The sequence below is a fragment of the Phocoena sinus genome, chromosome 3 (assembly GCF_008692025.1).
Source record: "Phocoena sinus isolate mPhoSin1 chromosome 3, mPhoSin1.pri, whole genome shotgun sequence".
In the NCBI taxonomy this organism is placed as follows: domain Eukaryota; kingdom Metazoa; phylum Chordata; class Mammalia; order Artiodactyla; family Phocoenidae; genus Phocoena; species Phocoena sinus.
Window position 1 is genome coordinate 169,938,727 of NC_045765.1, and position 6,616 is coordinate 169,945,342.

Below are 6,616 nucleotides of genomic sequence, written 5' to 3' on the forward strand. Positions count from 1 at the left end.
CCCTCACTCCCCATCTCTCCCCATTGCTTCCCATCACTCCTCATCTCTCCCAATCAGTGCCCCTCGCTTCCCGTCACTCCCCCTCCCTTCCCCTCGTTCCCCATCTCTCCCAATTGGTCCCCATCTCTCCCCATCTCTCCCTCTCACTCTCCCTGGCTCCCCATCGCTCCTCATCACTCCCATCACTCCCCATCTCTTCCCATTGCTCCCCATCTCTCCCCATACCTCCTCATTTCTAACCATCACTCCCCATCGCTCCCTCGCTCCTCATCACTCCCCATCGTTCCCCATCTCTCCCCGTCTCTCCACATCGCTCCCCATCTCTCCCCATCACTCCCCATCTCTCCCCATTGCTCCCCACCGCTCCCTATCGCTCCCCATAGCTCCCCCTCACTCCCCATCTCTCCCCATCCCTCCACATTTCTCCCCATTGGTCCTCCTCACTCCTCAATGCTCCCGAGCACTCCCCATCTCTCCCCATCACTCCCAATTGCTCCGCATCTCTCCCCGTCTCTCCCCGTCGCTCCCCATCGCTCCCCAATGCTCGCCATCTCTCCCTATCACTCCCCCTTGGTCCCCATCGCCTCCCATCTCTCCCAATCGCTCCCTGTCGCTCCCCATCTCTCCCCCTCTCTCCCTCTCTCTCCCCATCTCTCTCCATTGCTCCCCCTCGCTCCCCATCTCACCCCATCGCTCCCCCTCGCTCTCCCTCACTCTCCCTCTCTCCCCATCTCTCCCCATCACTCCCCATCGCTCTCCTTCTCTCCCCATCTCACCCCATCGCTCCCCCTCGCTCTTCCTCTCTCCCCATCTCTCCCCATCACTCCCCATCGCTCCCCATCTCTCCCTATCTCTCCCCATCTCTCCGCATCTCTCCACATCACTCCCCATCTCTCCTCACCGCTCCCCGTCACTCCCCATCTCTCCCCATCACTCCGCATCTCTCTGCATCGCTCCCCATCTCTCCCCATCTCTCCCCATCTCTCTCCATCGCTCCCCATCTCGATCCATGTCTTCCCATCGCACCCCGCCGCTCCCCATCACTCTCCATCTCTCCCCATCTCTCCCCATCACTCCGCGTCGCTTCCCGTCACTCCCCCTCACTCCACATCAATCCCCATCACTCCCCATTGCTTCCCATCACTCCCCATCTCTACCCATTGCTCCGCGTCGCTCCCCGTTGCTCCCCTTCGCTCCCCAACGGTCCCCATCACTCCCCATCACTCCACTTAGCTCCACATAGCTCCCCATTGCTCTCCATCGACCCCCCTCGCTCCTCACCTCTCCCCACCGCTCACCATCGTTCCCCCTTGCTCCCCATCACTCCCCAACTCTCCCCATCAACCCCCTCGATCCCTACCACTCCCCACCGCTCCCCATCTCTCCCCATCTCTCTCCCTTGCTCCTCTACACCCACGATCGCTCCACGTCATTCCCCATTGCTCCCCATCTCTCCCAATCGCTCCCTGTCGCTCCCCATCTCTCCCCCTCTCTCCCCCTCTCTCCCCATCTCTCTCCATCGCTCCCCATCGCTCCCCATCTCTCCCTGTCTCTCCCCGTTACTCCCTGGCACTCCCCCTCACTCCCCATCTCTCCTCATCTCTAGCCGTTGCTCCCCGTCGCACCCCCAAGCTCCCCCTCGCTCCCCATCACTACCCATCACTCCCCATCGAACGCCCTCGCTCCCCACCACTCTCCTCTACTCACCATTGCTCCCCATCTCTCCCTGTCGCTCCTCAGAACTCCCCCTTGCTCCCCATCACTCCTCATCACTCCCCACCACTCCTCCTCACTCCCCATCGCTCCCCATCGAACCCCCTCGCTCCCCACCACTCTCCTCCGCTCCCCTTCGCTCCCTCTCCCTCCACCTCTCTTCCCATCTCTCCCCATCGCTCCCCCTTGCTCCCCATCTGTCCCCATCTCTTCCCAACGCTCCCTATCGCTCCACATCTCTCCCCATCTCTCCCTGTCACTCCCTGCCTCTCCCCATCACTCCCCATGTGTCCCCATTGCTCGCCCTCGTTCCCCATTGTTCGCCCTCGTTCCCCATTGCTCCGCATCACTCCCCATCTCTCCCCATCGCTCCCCCTCGCTCTTCTCTCCCCCTCACTCCCGCTCACTCCCTCTCGCTCCCCATCGCTCCCCTCCCCATCTTTCGTGTCACCGCCTGAATCATCCCCCACCCCACCCCAGCCCCACCCGTGGAAAAAGTCTCTTCCTCGAAACCAGTCACTGGTGCCAAAAAGGTTGGGGACCGCTGCTGTATATCACTCCTCTCTCCTATGTTTGCTGTCATAAGACTCCAGGGAGCCCTAGGATAACTGCAGGGTGACCCCAGGAAAATTCTGAGGCACTCCTAAAGACAAAATATTTTCTGTTGAATAAAAAAACTATTCACAACACTTGACAAAGAACAGTTAGGAAGCTTTACATAACACCATCATGATAGCTGTAGGGACCACTGCAATGGGATTTCGATGTAGCAGTTTGGGCTCAACTCCAAATACCACCAGGAAGAGTGGGAATTTATAGCCGTGGAGCAGGATGCGGGGGGGTGGGGGCAGTGGAAGGAGCATTTCTAAAAGGAAACATCAGGCATGAGAGGGTGGAGGGCAGGAGTTCTGGCTAAACCATGCTAACAGGATTCTTGCTGAGGGCAGGCCAGGTGATCAGGCCTCCTGTGGGGTCAGTGGAGGATGAGGAACAGTGCTAGAAATCTTGGGAGATCCGATATCCAGAGTGGAAGATTCTGGTTCAAGTGACTTAGCAAGACCCTTGCTAACATTGCACAAAGCATAGATGAACCCAGAATCCCAGAAGTCAGGCCCACATTGAGAAGACAGTTCAGAGGAGTCCTGTCGAGGGACTGGTAGCTCAGGCAGCAGCTGCTGGCCCGTGGCTCTGCTCCCCCAGCCCCACTGGACCTCCTCCAGTTACCACATAAAGCAAAGGTTTCTCTCCCAGGAGAGGCTTGAGGACCTCTTTCATTCTCAGAGCCACAAATCAGCCGGAGTCTGGGTGAAGGCCTGCCGAGGGGTCTGTGCTCTTACAAAACCCACCAGGGCATTTCCAAATCAGAATAATCTTCGCTGCTACCACCTCAAGGCCGAGAGTGGGTCCCAGCCCAGGGTGACAGCAAGGCTGGATTCCTAAGGTGAGAGGGGGTGGAGAGGTGCCACCAGAGGCCACCCATGGATGCCTTCTGATCCCAGATCCGTTCAGGCAGATTGGAAGGAAGGGTCTCTAAGAGGCGTTGTCCAAGGATGGCGGTGCTCCTTTTGAGACAGACTTACTTTTTCCACTTCATGGGAATCAAAGCTGCTGAGGAGACGGAGCATCAGGAGGGCGGGGGGGAAGCTGTCCTGCCTGTTGGACACCCTGCCTGGGTCCTCCCACCCAAACCCCTCACCAGCCCTTGCACACCTGCGCTGCTAGCTCAGTCCTCACCCAGGGAGTCCTGCTGCCACCTCGGTAGATCCAGCAGGTACTTAAAACCCTCTGCCCACCTCTAGCCATGATATTCTCTGGGATGCAAGTCTTCTTTTTTCTACTATTTTTTGGAGACAGTGACTGTTCTGCTTCCTTTTAGTCCCTTCCCTTGGGCATTGCCTTCTCTCCCGTCCCACCCACCCTCTTCAGAGTCTGTGCCCTGAGCTGAGGTTTGGTTCCCACAGTCTCTGCTGGTTTGTCCTGTATCCTTGAGCTCTCAGAAGACCAACTCTGGAAATGATCTGTTTCTACGATGCCTCTGATACCCGTAATTCCCATGCTCTTAGCATCCCTTCTTGTCATCATTTAAAGGGAACCATCTTTGCTAATTTAACAGGAACATCTCCTAAACTGACTTTTCTTTTCTTTCTTTTTTTTTTTTTTGGCTGCGTTGGGTCTTCGTTGCTGCGCGCAGGCTCTCTCTAGTTGCAGTGAGGGGGGCTACTCTTTGTTGCGGTGTGCAGGCTTCTCATTGCGGTGGCTTCTCTTGTTGTAGAGCATGGGCTCTAGGTGCACGGGCTTCAGTAGTTGTGGCTCGCGGGCTCTAGAGCACAGGCTCAGTAGTTGTGGTGCATGGGCTTAGTTGCTCTGCAGCATGTGGGATCTTCCCGGACCAGGGCTCGAACCCGTGCCCGCTGCATTGGCAGGCAGATTCTTAACCACTGCACCACCAGGGAAGTCCCCCTAAAATGACATTTGTGTTGAACGGCACTTCGTCATCATCTTTTCACGGTTATTAAATATGAGGTCTGGTGAACCCCATTCACGGTTTGACACAAAACTGCCCATTGGTGTACTCAGCCCCCTCCCAGGAAACGTTGTCATGCCCCTGTGAGCTTGGCTGTGGGTGAGAGTCCCATATGGAGTCTGCTAGAAGGACTTGAAGGCAGTGGCTGCTCAGAAGGCGGGTCTCTGAGGGGTGCCGGTCATCACAGCATCCACACTGCAATTCTCACTCCTCATCAGTGTTTCCCACCCTCATGCTGCCGCTCTCTGGGACTGGATAATTTTGGATAACTGTGGAGCCTTCCTGCGCATATTAGGATATTAAACAGCACCCCTCCAGGCTGCACACCAGATGCTAGTAACCCCTCACCCCCCCCAGCCCCAGTGTGAAAATCAAAACTCTCTTCAGACCTTGCTCAGTGTCCCAGGGGATGGGGGGATGGTGTTTGAGAACCACTGCTCTACATCATGATAGTTGCATCTTTAATTTTCTTGGTGGCTGGAAGGGGAAATAGGGAGGCGAGGGAGAGATTTTTTGAAGATGCGGGATGCACATCTCAGCATGGAGTCCTCATCTTACACAACTTTCAGCATCATTTGTCACAGCTGTCCGTCACCCTTTCCTCCTTCATCTGGGTCTTCAGTGGGGTCCTGGTACCCTCTCTCTGAGTGTGCTCCCGCTAAGTCTCTCTTACTGGGCCCACTGGCTCACCTCGCAGGGTGTCAGTGCAGGTGGCCCCACTGCTGTCCTCCTCCTCTCCTCCCTCCAGGTTCACTACCTGTACAGCGGCCTTCAGCCACCTGGCTTTAAGTACCATCTGACTCCGTCCAGCCTGGGCCTCTGGCCTGAGCTCTAGAAGAGCATGTCACCCGCCTGTGTGCTCTCTCCCCACATCCTGACTGTCTCCACCTGGGTTAACTGCCATGTGTGCTCCTGCTTGCAGGCCCAAAGCTGAGGAGGACCCTTCCCTCCTCTCCTCTGTCAGCCCACATCCACCTCGCAGGCAGCTGGGCAGCCTGCAGCCAAAGCATGTGAAGCTCCTAGGCTCCCATAACACCTACCACCCTCCCCCACATCTGTCCCCGTAACACGCATCCTAATGATGCTTTCACACAGAAGTCGTATCAGCTTCTTCTTGGACCAGGAAAGAGCAAAGTCACAGCTGTCCTTGGAAGTTCTGCTGCCTCTGTGTTCTCAAGCCCTCTCTCTCTCCCCTACTCACCCCGACCCGGCTCCTGGCCTTCAGGCTGCATCATGGCGGCAGACACCTCTGACCCCAAGGTCTTCGCAAGGCTCTTCCTTCGCCCCCAACATCTGTTGGCCTCCCTCCCCCGCCTCATTCACGTCTCTGCTCCAGGGCCACTCGACAAGAGGGCCTGCCTGACAAGTCTGTCCAGAGCAGCCTTGTTGTCCATCCTCCTTCCTCTTCTTCTGAGCTCTCATCACCACCCAGCATCACCTGTCTGTTTGTTGATGGCTTCCCTCCGCTAGAATGGGTGCTTCATGGAGGAGAAGCACTTTTTATCATTCTGTGTCCCCAGTTCCTAGACCACACCTCACACGTGGCAGTTATTCAACAGATCTCATTGTGGAAAGAATCAATGAGTGAATTAATAAATGAATATCTGGATAAAAAATATAGTTTAGTGAGGTTAGCAATCAAGAGCTCCACAGTCGTGCACCTTGATACTCACCCAAATGAGCTGAAAACATGTCTCCACAAAAACCTGCACACAGATGTTTGTAACAGCTTTGTCCATAATTGCCAAAACCTGAAAGCAATTCAGATGATCTTCAGTGGGTGAATGGATAAAAAAACTGGTACATCCAGTCAATGGAACACCCTTCAGCACTAAAAAGAAATGAGCTCTCAAGCCATGAAAGACATGGAGGAACCTTAACTGCACATCACTAAGTGGAGGAAGCCAAGGTAAAAAGCTACATCCTGTATGATTCCAACTCTATGACTTTCTGGAAAAGGCAAAACTGTGACGACAGTAAAAAGATTGTGGTTGCCAGAGATTGGGGGGAGGGAGAGGTGAGCAGGTGAAGCACAGAGGATTTTTACAACAGTGAAAACATTACTCTGGGGACTTCCCTGGTGGCACAGTGGTTAAGACTCCACGCTCCCAATGCAGGGGGCCTGAGTTCAATCCCTGGTCAGGGAACTAGATCCCACATGCATGCTGCAACTAAGAGTTCACATACCACAACTAAAGAGCCCGCCTGCAGCGACTAAGACCTGGCACAGCCAAATTAATTAATTAATTATTAAAAAGAAAAAAAAAAAGAGGGCTTCCCTGGTGTCGCAGTGGTTGAGAGTCTGCCTGGCGATGCAGGGGACACGGGTTTGTGCCCTGGTCCAGGGAGATCCCACATGCAATGGAGCGGCTGGACCCG